At 43.5% G+C, this 13,507-nt stretch overlaps 1 pseudogene; it reads right to left on the bottom strand.

Annotated features, from left to right (window-relative positions):
• Positions 1 to 1,021: 1,021 nt before the first annotated feature.
• Positions 1,022 to 13,507, bottom strand: part of LOC106565924 (protein SHQ1 homolog) — a 50,610-nt pseudogene continuing 38,124 nt past the window's right edge.

The following is a 13,507-nucleotide window of genomic DNA, read 5'->3' on the forward strand; positions in this document are numbered from 1 at the left end:
GTTATTGGTCACATACACATGGTTAGCAGATGTTATTGGTCACATACACATGGTTAGCAGATGTTATTGGTCACATACACATGGTTAGCAGATGTTAATGGTCACATACACATGGTTAGCAGATGTTAATGGTCACATACACATGGTTAGCAGATGTTAATGGTCACATACACATGGTTAGCAGATGTTAATGGTCACATACACATGGTTAGCAGATGTTAATGGTCACATACACATGGTTAGCAGATGTTAATGGTCACATACACATGGTTAGCAGATGTTATTGGTCACATACACATGGTTAGCAGATGTTAATGTTCACATACACATGGTTAGCAGATGTTAATGGTCACATACACATGGTTAGCAGATGTTATTGGTCACATACACATTGTTAGCAGATGTTAATGGTCACATACACATGGTTAGCAGATGTTATTGGTCACATACACATGGTTAGCAGATGATAATGTTCACATACACATGGTTAGCAGATGTTAATGGTCACATACACATTGTTAGCAGATGTTAATGCGAGTGTAGTGAAATGCTTGTGCGTCTGGTTCCGACAGTGCAGTAATATCTAACAAGTGATCTAACAATTCTCCAACAACTACCTAATAAACACAAATCTAAAAGGGGTGAATGAGAATATGTACATATAAATATATATATGAGCGATGGCCAAGCGGCATAGGCAAGGTGCAATAGATGGTATAAAATACAGTATATACATATGATATGAGTAATGTAAGATATGTAAACATTATTAAAGTGTCATTGTTTAAAGTGACTAGTGATCCATTTGTTAAAGTTACCAGTGATTGGGTCTCCATGTAGGCAGCAGCCTCTCTGTGTTAGTGATTGCTGTTTAACAGTCTGATGGCCTTGAGATAGAAGCTGTGCTTCAGTCTCTCGGTCCCAGCTTTAGAGAAGTCATCATCATTGATTGAATGCAAACAAGCTGTCATTCATGTACAGTACATAGAGGTAATTGCGGCATATTCTCCGCGACGCCCATCTAATGATCATCATCGATATCATCCTCATCATGATCATCACCAGTATCTGGTTTGACGATCAGCAGAGGGTTTCTGCAAGGACACTGCTCTAGGAATGTCCCTGTGCGGTTAGTAGCTGTGGCAGTAGCAGTATTGACTGTGATTGTAGCGGGCTGTGAACAGTCTCTCTCCGCCTCTCCCTGTGTTCTGCTCCTGGAATGCCTGCTGCCCACAGGCTGTGCAGAGATGCACAGCCCCTCCTTTACCCTCTCTCCCAGCTCCTGGATCAGCTGGCTGGGGCTGTCCGCAGCAGAGGGGAGGGCACTGGTCTTCCTCTCGGCTGACGTGAGGCTGGCCTCGACACTCTCTCCTCCTCTTCCCCCCATGTCAGCACAGTCAGGCTCTTGGGTTCTGTCAGACTCCTCTCTGCTGTGTGACTGGGGAGTTCTACTGAAACCTTTCTCCTCTTCCTCTACCAGCGCCACAGTTTCCAGAACCTCCAACTCCAGCTCCAGGTTCATTTTCCTTAGGGACACTTTCTGTAGGGGATCAGCCAGAGGGGTCACCTTCCTGGACCTGACAGAGAGAGAGAGGACGGGATGAGACAGTCAGGCAAGTACATCAATATTCAAATATTTAGAAATCCCAAAACCCCAACTGAAACCATTTGAAGAGCTGCTTTTCCAACACTGAGTTGTGGGTATTATGACTAACGCTGTATGTCTGACTGCATTTCCTACAAAAAATACAGCAACGAGATCTCAATCTACAAATCTAATATCCATTACCCAAATCCCAGCCTCATCTGAATGCTAAGTAGACAGCAATTCACGGAGGCCTGAGCTCAATGAAATATTGAAATAATGTTTAATAATCATGTAGGAAGATGAGTGTGTCTGATATGCAGGTTCTGCCCTGAGTCTCCGTCTGAAGCTCTCCCTGCGGGAGGTGATAAGAGAGCGAGGAGGATTACAGAGTTTACAGGACTCCATCCAGCACCGCCATCTCCTTCCCCCCACACAGACAGACTGACACAATACAAAAAGCTGCTGCAGCTGGTACTGCATGGAGCTACTGCACTCTGGCTTCTGGAGGGATAAGAGTAAGGCCTTCTGAAGAATCTGTCAAGACCCATTCTGTATGCCGACAGTGGATTTTTCATCTAGATAGGAGCAGAACGTTTATTTTTCCGGACACCAGAAAAACTGATGAAGACATCTTGTTCTTGTGTTTCAGTAATTCCCATTCTGGTACATCAAAGAGACATTTTTAATATCTCAATGGCCAGCAGGGATTGTTTTTAGTGACGATGTTGGTATTCTGTGAAGAATGCTGCTTGTCATGAGGAGAGACTCCCATTAGCATCTATATTATATACAGGTAACTGACAAAATAAAGGAAACACCAACAACGTGTCTTAATAGGGTGTTGGACCACCACAAGCCATAACAGCTTCAATGCACCATGGCATAGATTTTTCAATTGTCTGGAACTCTAATGGAGGGATGCAGCACCATTCTTCCACAATAAATGACATAATTTGGTGTTTTGTTTTGCGCCACTCCAGAATCTCCCATAAGTGTTCAACTGGGTTGCGATCTGGTGACAGACGGCCATTGCATATGGTTTACATCATTTACATGCTCATCAAACCACTTATGCCCTGTTGATGGGGGAATTGTCATCCTATGGGGGTATAGCCATGGTAGCCAAAATAATGCCCTGCCCTAAGCATTATGGGATGTTAATTGCTTAATTAAATCAGGAACCACACCTGTGTGGAAGCACCTGCTTTCAATATACTTTGTATCCCTGTGTTAGAATTAGTTTGGCAGTTACCTGTATATTAAGAGGTACTTCTAATAATAATACAATAAATCATTTATATTCTAAAGGTTTTTTGCCATCTATATTCACATTCTGTACCAAAGTCAACCTTCCGACTGCAGAAGAAAAAGGAGAGCAACAAGCTATAGAACACGGCAAGAATAAATTCAAGGGTTGGATAGAGTAAACGTGTCAAGTCACCTTGAGAATGGTCAAATAGACACCAGGCACACAACCAGCATTTACAGTGTGAATAAATGTTGGGTCAAAAAAGTCAAATTCAGACTCCTTTGAATAGATAGATGCAAATGTAGAGAGAATGGACTCATCAACTAGCACATTGAAGCATGTTGATATCATGCATCTTCTATCCCAAGGAGAGCTGCCACATAACATTGGATTTCTATAAAAGAGGAGTAGTTTTATCCCTAATAAAAGGTCTCCTCCAACACCCATAATGTAAAGCCACTGGGGAATTGGGAGTCCCGGGCCTTATACATTATTCATGAAGCTAAACCAGCACAGGCTGTTGCCAAAACTCAAGTGGCAGCTATTTTTCCACAGTGCAGCCGTGGTGATTAATAGCTGACCTTCTGCGGGTCGGCCTTCTGCGGGTCGATGTCCAGCAGGCCAGCCTCCCGCGGGTCAGCCTCCCGCTCCATTCAGGGCGAGATTAAGGACGAGCCTGCAGTTCTTCACAGCAATTGAGCTCCTTACACCTCAGCCACATTGAGGCCCCTGCTGCCCTCCTCAGCCCAATTAACCCACCGCTGAGAGCCAAGACAACTCCTTATAACCGCAAAAGCTTAATGAGCTCCCACTCTGGGGGAGGAAACCATTTACACAGCAAACATGGAGGGATGTGTACTCATTTAGGATCTCGGAAGAGACTGTCTTAACAGATCTTATAGCTAGTAGTGGTGCTATATCAAATTAAACATAAAATGTCCATTCCGGAAATGAGAGTAAGAGTATGGAGAAAGAAAGGATAAAGAAAACATGACTGACCCATGACTCAAGTCCTATAAAAAAAACAAGGAATTGAAGGAGAACAATTACTCTGACAGTGAGTAACGGATGATTAGGCATGCATATGACCCATAGTAATACCCCCACCAGTGTGTGCAGAGTCAGACCCCACATGGAGACTGTAGACGATGGGTCTATAAAAGCCCTTCCTGGAGTAGAGCAGGCTGGCTGACTGGTTCTGGCTGGAGAGCCTCCTATAGCACTGCCACTTCAAAGCAGCACCCCCCTCTTCTACCCCCCTCCTCCTGTGATCTTTTCCCCTGTGGGAAGTCATTATTGAGTTAACATTGGAGGCTCTGTGCTTGTTTTCTCGCCTCCCTCCCCTTCTCCCTCACTCTGTGCTGTGGTGGGAAAAGTCTGGCTTGCGGTGAATACAAAGGCTGCTTTTGGAGAGAGGGAATAATGTTGTACACAGTTCAGTCATTACTAAACCACTGTTGTGGGTTGCCCTTATTAACTGAGGAGGGACGGCTTTTTAAGGTTGGAAAACTTCTGTCGAGACAAACATTCTTCCATCTGTCAGACACAAAAGTTCTTGGATGAGGACGGGAATAGGGTGGTAGGGAGAAGGACAGCTAGACTGAGGCAATTACAGACATGCATTTCTTTCATCAGCCTCATGTTCAATGACATCATAAATACACATGTCCCTACTCAGTCTCCTTAGGCTTGGATTTCCTGACTTCCTGAGTTTGATGGAGTGTGTGAAGGAGAGTGTGAGTAACACTGAAGACCTGTGTCAGAGGCATTATGCTGTATAACGAGGTGTTTTGAGTCCTATCAGGTGGGTTACACAGTCAGTCACTTCCCTCCAGCCATGTGTTGGTACCCTGCTATGCTGCCCACCTTTACCTCCCCACTGACCTCACAACACCCCTCTCACAGGACTGTTGACAGTCACTGATCTCACAACACCCCTCCCACAGGACCGTTGACAGTCACTGATCTCACAACACCCCTATCACGGGACAGTTGACAGTCAGTGATCTCACAACAACCCTCTCACAGGACAGTCATCACATTCATAGTAGGGATTGTAATCTTAGGAAGTATGTCAGAGTGCTTCCTTACTGTATAGAGAGTCAATTAGTTGATGTGCAACATGAAGAGAGTTGGTAGAAGCTAGTTGTAGAGTTTGTTGTTTACCTAACTCCTACTCAAAATGAGGACTCAAGGAGAGGAAGTTCCCTCATACATTATTAGTATACCACTGATGCAACAGCACCGTCAGTGTTTCTCTCTCCCTCTGTGTGTCGGGCTTCCTGTGTAAGTACACAAAAGCTGGACGTCATGCAGAGAGGAAATCTGAAGTACTTATCCCTGTTAGCTGTGAGACAGTCTTGGCTTTGTTTAGCCCAGCGGGACACAGAGAGGATCTGCTGTCTCTGTGGTGGGGAGGGCTCAAATCAGACAGACTAGATACTATATCTATCTACTGCCTCACAGACAAGGCCCAGGACAGGACAAGCTCCTGACAGAGACGTGTCTGTAGCGTAGTTACAGTACATACCCTTCCAGAGAGTGACTGTGTCACACTAGCTGCATCACGGAAAGTAGTATAACCAAAAATCTGTAAGGAGAAAAAAAAGCTCACCTGTATTCCATTTCCAACATTTCTACCATTTCATGAAAACAATTGTCAATGCGGCCAAAGCCCTCTAATTAGCTATCTTCCGAATTTAACAAGAGACACATTTCTAGGAATTACTCAAGAGCAATTTAACATTTCTAAACTAACCTCCCACTGGGCACCACAGTGTAAATTCTTGCCACTGCTGCAAATTTTAAAACATATTATACAGTACCAGTCAAAAGTTTGGACACACCTACTCCTTCAATGGGTTTTCTTAATTTTTTACTATTTTCTACATTGTAGAATAATAGTGAAGTCATCAAAACTATGAAATAACACATGGAATCATGAATTAACCAAAAAAGTGTTAAACAAATCAAAATATATTTGATATTTGAGATTCTTCAAAGTAGCCACCCTTTGCCTTGATGACAGCTTTGCACTCTTGGCATTCTCTCAACCAGCTTCACGAGGTAGTCACCTGACATGCATTTGAATTAACAGGTGTGCCTTGCCTTAATTTGTGGAATTTCTTTCCTTCTTAATGCATTTGAGCCAATCAGTTGTGTCGTGACAAGGTAGGGGTGGTATACAGAAGATAGACCTATTTGTTAATAGACCAAGTCCATATTATGGCGAGAACAGCTCAAATAAGCAAAGAGAAATGACAGTCCATCATTACTTTAAGACATGAAAGTCAGTCAATACGGAATATTTCAAGAACTTTGAACGTTTCTTCAAGTGCAGTCTCAAAAACCATCAAATGCTATGATGAAACTGGCTCTCATGAGGACTGCCACAGGAAAGGAAGACCCAGAGTTACCTCTGCTGCAAAGGATAAGTTCATTAGAGTTACCAGCCTCAGAAATTGCAGCCCAAATAAATGCTTCACATAGTTCAAGTAACAGATACATCTCAACATCAAATCAAACTTTGTCACATGCGCTGAATTCAACAAGTGTAGACCTTACCGTGAAATGTTTACTTACAAGCCCTTAACCAACAGTGCAGTTCAAGAAGAGTTAAGTAAATATTTTCCAAATAGACTAAAGTAAAAAATTCTAATAAAAAGTAACACAATAAGAATAACAATAACGAGGCCATATACAGGGGGTACCGGTACCGAGTCAGTGTGCGGGGGTACAGGTTAGTTGAGGTAATTTGTACATGTAGGTAGGGGTGAGATGACTATGCATAGATAATAAACGAGTAGCAGCAGTCTACAAAAGGGGGGGGAGGGGGCAATGTAAATAGTCCAGTGGCGATTTTATTAATTCTTTAGCAGTCTAATGGCTTGGGGGTAGAAGCTGCTGGTCCTAGACTTGGCGCTCCAGTACCGCTCCCCGTGCGGTAGCAGAGAGAACAGTCTATGACTTGGGTGACTGGAGTCTGACAATTTTATGGGCTTTCCTCTGACACCGGCTATTATATAGGCCTGGGTGGCAGGAAGCTTGGCCCCAGTGATGTACTGGGCCGTACGCACTACCCTCTGTAGCGCCTTATGGTCAGATGCCGAGCAGTTGCCATACCAGGCGTTGATGGTGCAGTTGTAGAACCTTTTGAAGACCTGGGGACCCATGCCAAATCTTTTCAGTCTCCTGATGGGGAAAGGGGTTTGTCATGCCTTCTTCAAGACTGTCTTGGTATGTTTGGACCATGATAGTTCATTGGTGATGTGGACACCATGGAACTTGAGTGAGCATTTTCTTCTTTGCTTATGGCCTTATAGAGTTGGTTGAGAGCGGTCTTGGTGTCAGCTTTGTTCTGTGGTGGTAAATAGATGGCTACGAATAATATGGTCTACAGCTTATCATAAGGTACTCTACCTCAGGTGAGCAATACCTTGAGACTTTAATATTAGATACGTGCACCAGCTGTTATTGACAAATAGACACACACCTCCACCCCTCATCTTACTAGACGTAGCTTCTCTGTCCTGCCGGTGTATGGAAAATCCTGCCAGCTCTATATTACCCATATCGTTGTTCAGCCACGTCTCAGTGAAATGTAAGATATTAAGGTTTTTAATGTCCCGTTGGTAGGATAATCTTAATCGTAAGTCATCAATTTAATTTTCCAATGATTGCACATTAGGAAGAAGAACGGATGACAGTGGGAGTTTACTCGCTAGCCTACGGATTCTCAGAAGGCAGCCCGATCTGCGGCCCCTTTTCCTGTGTCGTCAAACAAATTACAGAGTTCTGGGCCTGTTCCAGTGAAAGCATGATATATCCTTTTCGTCTGACTCGTTTAAGGAAAAAGTTTCTTCCAGTCCGTGGTGGGTAATCGCTGTTCTGAAGTCCAGAAGTAATTTTGGGCATAAGAGACGATAGCAGCAACATTATGTACAAAATAAGTGTTAAAAAATAAGTTACACAAAATGCCAAAAAACAAAATAGCACCATTGGTTGGGAGACTGTAAAACGTTAGCCATGTTCTTTGACGCCATCTTGTTCAGAGAAGACTACGTGAATCAGGCCATCATGGTCGAATTGCTGAAAAGAAACCACCACTAAAAGACACCAATAATAAGAAGAGACTTGCTTGGGCCAAGAAACACAAGTAATGGACATCAGACCGGTGGAAATCTGTCCTTTGGTCTGATGAGTTCAAATTTGAGATTTTTGGTTCCAACCGCCGTTTCTTTGTGAGACGCAGAGTAGGTGAACGGATGATCTCCGCATGTGTGGTTCCCACCGTGAATCATGGAGGAGGAAGTGTGATGGTGTGGGGATGCTTTGCTGGTGACACTGTCGTTGATTTACTTAGAATTCAAGGCACACTTAAACAGCATGGCTACCACAGCATTCTGCAGCGAAACGCCACCCCATCTGGTCTGGACTATCATTCGTTTTTCAACAGGACAATGACCCAACAGTGTAAGGCTGTGTAAGGTCTATTTGACCAAGAAGGAGATTGATGGAGTGATGCATCAGATGACCTGGCCTCCACAATCACCCGACCTCAACCCAATTGAGATGGTTTGTGACGAGTTGGACCGCAGAGTGAAGGAAAAGCAGCCAACAAGTGCTCAACATATGTGGGAACTCTTTCAAGACTGTTGGAAAAGCATTCCTCATGAAGCTGTGTGATAGAATGCCAAGAGTGTGCAAAGCTGTCATCAAAGAAAAGGTTGGCTACTTTGAAGAATCTCAAATCTCAAATATATTTTGATTTGTTTAACACTTTTTTGGTTACTACATGATTCCATATGTGTTATTTCATAGTTTTGATGTTTTCACTATTATTCTACAATGTAGAAAATAGTAAAAATAAAGAAAAACCCTTGAACAAGTAGGTGTGTCCAAACTTTTGACTGGTACTGTATATATATTTCTGTAGAGACTCGCTGAAAAAAAACATAGGGAAACCGCTGCTGACAACATACAATTACATTCCCCAGGCGTCTGGCCGTGGCTTGACCAGCCCACTGAACCCCCCTTAACCCAGTGGCCTGGGGTGGTCAGTCTGGTTCTAGCAGCAGCTGCTTGTCCCCCGAGGGCCTCCTGGGGCTGTGGAGAAGAGAGCTCTCCTCTGGGCATTGTCGTACACACAATGTGTGTAGAGGCTGAATGGACGGCAGCGAGAGAGAGTCAAAGACAGAGAGAGAGAGAAAGACTAAAGGGAGAGAAAGATCCTCACTTCCTCCTCCTAGACTAGCGAGCCCTTGAGCTAGACACCCACAGGTTGCCATGGTTTTTGCTCTAGGATTTAATTGACCCAATTAATTGATTGTGCGGCAGACAGTGGGTAAAGAGGGGAGGAATGTGCGAATGCTGAAAGAGCAAGGGGAAGTTAGAGCCCTGCTGATTTAACTGAGGTACAGTAGCACAACACTGATCCCATGGGCTTTGGTAGAATGGCCTCAGTCAATCTACATTGGAATCCTTTTGATGAGAGAAGAGACAGATAAATAAAATGAGGACTAGGTTTTCATTTCAGTCTAACAACACTGCAGGGGTTGGGCATCAGAGGATCATCAAAACAAACCAGTGAAACAAATGGTAAAGAGGTGCATTCATTTGTTAGTGGCAGATCATTGGAGGAAATGTTCAATGTATCTGACAAATCAAAGATATGTAAATGATAGAATGTCCCTCTCTAATCTAGAATATGTTGTAAGCAACATTAATTATCCACTTTAAACCCCTTTTATCAGGACAAATACTAAATGGTGTTAGAATGATTTTCTCCACCCTGATACTACTGATCTGAGAGTGGACTGTCCACTTGTTTGTCTGTGTGTGAGTTTGTGGAACGAGAGGGTTTCACTGGTCTAAATCCCTGAAGTTTTACGATACTGTAAATTTGAGGCCGATGTCTCAGCAGTCGGAGGGACTTTAAGAGCAGGAACACATGTGGGACAGCCCAGAGAGACAGACAGTATAAATCAACCCACTGAGCAATGCATTCATTAATCACTATGTCCATCATGAACGGGCTGATCGTGTCTGGGAGTCGACTGTGGGGAGGACTGACAAGATACAGGGGATTACAGCTCATCTCATCTTACCACCGGAATCACAGAGAAAGAAAGACAACTCACTTAGCAGGAATGACAAATCCTTCACGAGGGAATATCTAACCGTGAGGAGTAGAACAATGCTTATACAATCTGTCATCAAACCTATCACTGGGACAAAGGACTGTCACAACTAACCATATGTGATAACAGAGCGCTGTCTACGGCATGCAAACCACAGCTGGTTGCTGCTCGAGGCTTGCCTGCCTGCCTAAAGAACAGACAGCTCTCCTCTCGCTGCTGCTTTCCATGGCAAGTGTACTGCGCTATTTTATTCCACATTCAGAAAGGAATGAAATGCAGTCTGAGGCACAACAATGTAGAACAGTTATGAAATGTCTACCTGGGAATAGATTGGCAGCAAGACAATGGAATGGAATGCCTGGGCTCTGGAGGTTTTCGAGCAAGGTGCCCTGAGGCAACCGCTACAACAGGAGGGTTAGTACCTCTGTCTGGACTCAGCCGCTCTCTGGCTGTCTCTACTCTCACTGTGTCGGTCTCTGCTGACACCACAGCTGAAATGAGCCATGTCTCAGGGCAGAAAGACAAAAAAGCTTTGCTTTGTTTATTACGTGACATTTTTTACCGGAAAAGGGAAATGTAACAATTCAATCACAGATCAATGCGGCAAGCACGAGGACTAATCCATTTAATGATCAATGCGGGGTTGGAACCAGTGGAAGGCAGCGTGTTGTTAGGTCAAGCTGACATTTAGCGCCGATGCACAGCGGGGGAGGAGGAGGAGAGGGAGGCGGACGGGAAAGCACTCAAACTCAGATGCCTTTCTGTCGTTTCATCTCCTTGACTCTGACTGAGGTGAGACTGATTGAGTTTTCCAGTGGCTTGACAGTGCTGCTTTGCTGCTGCTCCAAGCATACGCTGGGAGAGAGAGAGAGAGAGAGAGAGAGAGAGAGAGAGAGAGAGAGAGAGAGAGAGAGAGAGCGAGCGAGCTCAGGACCAAAACTCTCTCTGTACTCTCTTTTCCCTGTCTGCTGCAGTTTAACAGACAGATCGAAACGGACTCCAACTCTGATCTCTACCATTGATTTATTATTAATTGGCCGTCGAGGTGTTTTCTTTTCCAGAGAGAATGGGACTTCGTTGGCAAAATTTGAACCAGAGAAAGCTCCAGTAAACTCCCGGCTGTCTGCATCTGGACGAGGGGTCTACAACCTCAGGAGCACATTTCACTGTTATTTTACAGACGAGCACACCACTTGGCTAAACCCCCGCCAAGAGTAAAACAGAGCTCACTATGGAATGATGTGCTTGCAAGCTCACATTTTCAACGTGTAAGTAATTGTAAAAAATGTACAAGGGTGAGGAGCGAGCCGTGCATTCTACATCAATTAAGGAAGAAACTACACAGATCTTTCTTGAGTTAACATACAAGCACAGATCTTGTACTACACAGTGCACTGTCAATCTGCTTCTTCTCATCCTAGTACTTTCACTGAGAGAGGGCTCAGTCTCAGTATGATCTACTGGGACTCCACTGCAGCACGGAGGGAGACTGTACAGACCACACACTCGCCAGCAGCACCTTTGACACAGAAACACGTATACAAGTAGATTGCATCTCACAATAGCTCTGTCAGTCAAGTGGCCGTGCTGTGACAAATGACTCGTCTAATCCTCTCATACGGTGCAGCATCATGGGAGCTGGGAGCCACTTTCCTTGGCCCTGGGAGGTAATTTTCTTGCTGAGGGAGGGGGGTGGACTTACTTGACCCTCTGAATCAAGACACAGTAGTCTGTGATGTAGAGGTCATTCAGTAGGTAGGCCAGCTCATTCTCCTGGAAGACTTTGTGAATATCCAACAGGCACTTCAGGACGCATGCTTTCCCTGAACAAGGAAAACAGTAAGAGTAGATATATATATATATACACACAGTTGAAGTCGGAAGTTTACATATACTTAGGTTGGAGTCATTAAAACAAATTTTTCAACCACACCACAGATTTCTTGGCAAGTCGGTTAAGAAATTTACCTTGTGTGTGACACAAGTCATTTTTCCAACTATTGTTTACAGACAGATTATTTCACTTATTATTCACTGTATCACAATTCCAGGGGGTCAGAAGTTCACATACACTAAGTTGACTGTGCCTTTAAACAGCTTGGAAAATTCCAGAAAATGATGTCATGGCTTTGAAGCTTCTGATAGGCTAATTGACATCATTTGAGCCAATTGGAGGTGTACCTGTGGATGTATTTCAATGCCTACCTTCAAAAACTCAGTGCCTCTTTGTTTGACATCATAGGAAAATCAAAAGATATCAGCCAAGACCTCAGAAAAAAATTGTAGACCTCCACAAGTCTGCTTCATCCTTGGGAGCAAATTCCAAACATCTGTAGGTACCATGTTCATCTGTACAAACAATAGTATGCAAGTATAAACACCATGGGACAACACAGCCATCATACCTCTCAGGAAGGAGACGCGTTCTGTCTCCTAGAGATGAACGTACTTTGCTGCAAAAAGTGCAAATCAATCCCAGAACAACAACAAAGGACCTTGTGAAGATGCTGAGGGAAACAGGTACAAAAGTCTCTTAGCACATACATACATACATACATACATACACATATATATATATATATATATATATATATATATATATATTTATATATATATATTACACATAATATATATTAATATATATATATATATATATATATATATATATACACACACACATATTTTTTTATTTCACCTTTATTTAACCAGGTAGGCAAGTTGAGAACAAGTTCTCATTTACAATTGTAACCTGGCCAAGATAAAGCAAAGCAGTTCGACACATACAACAACACAGAGTTACATATGGAGTAAAACAAATATACAGTCAATAATTCAGTAGAAAAATAAGTCTATATACAATGTGAGCAAATGAGGTGAGATAAGGGAGGTAAAGGAAAAAACGGCCATGGTGGGGAAGTAAATACAATATAGCAAGTAAAACACTGGAATGGTAGGTTTGTAGTGGAAGAAAGTGCAAAGTAGAAATAGAAATAATGGGGTGCAAAGGAGCAAAATAAATAAATACAGTAGGGGAAGAGGTAGTTGTTTAGGCTAAATTATAGATGGGCTATGTACAGGTGCAGTATTCTGTGAGCTGCTCTGACAGCTGGTGCTTAAAGCTACTGAGGGAGATAAGTGTTTCCAGTTTCAGAGATTTTTGTAATTTGTTCCAGTCATTGGCAGCAGAGAACTGGAAGGAGAGACAGCCAAAGGAGGAATTGGCTTTGAGGGTGACCAGAGAGATATACCTGCTGGAGCACGTGCTACAGGTGGGTGCTGCTATGGTGACCAGTGAGCTGAGATAAGGGGGGACTTTTCTAAGTCAGAACCGTCCAGAGTAGTGATGCTGGACGGGCGGGCAGGTGCGAGCAGCGATCGGTTGAAGAGCATGCATTTAGTTTTACTTGTATTTAAGAGCAGTTGAAGGCCACGGAAGGAGAGTTGTATGGCATTGAAGCTCGTCTGGAGGGTTGTTAAAACCTGTTATGGCTTGATCCCGTTAGCGGGATCGATATGACGACAGCCAGTGAA

Source organism: Salmo salar, chromosome 12 (assembly GCF_965601325.2).
Source record: "Salmo salar chromosome 12, fSalSal1, whole genome shotgun sequence".
In the NCBI taxonomy this organism is placed as follows: Eukaryota; Metazoa; Chordata; class Actinopteri; order Salmoniformes; family Salmonidae; genus Salmo; species Salmo salar.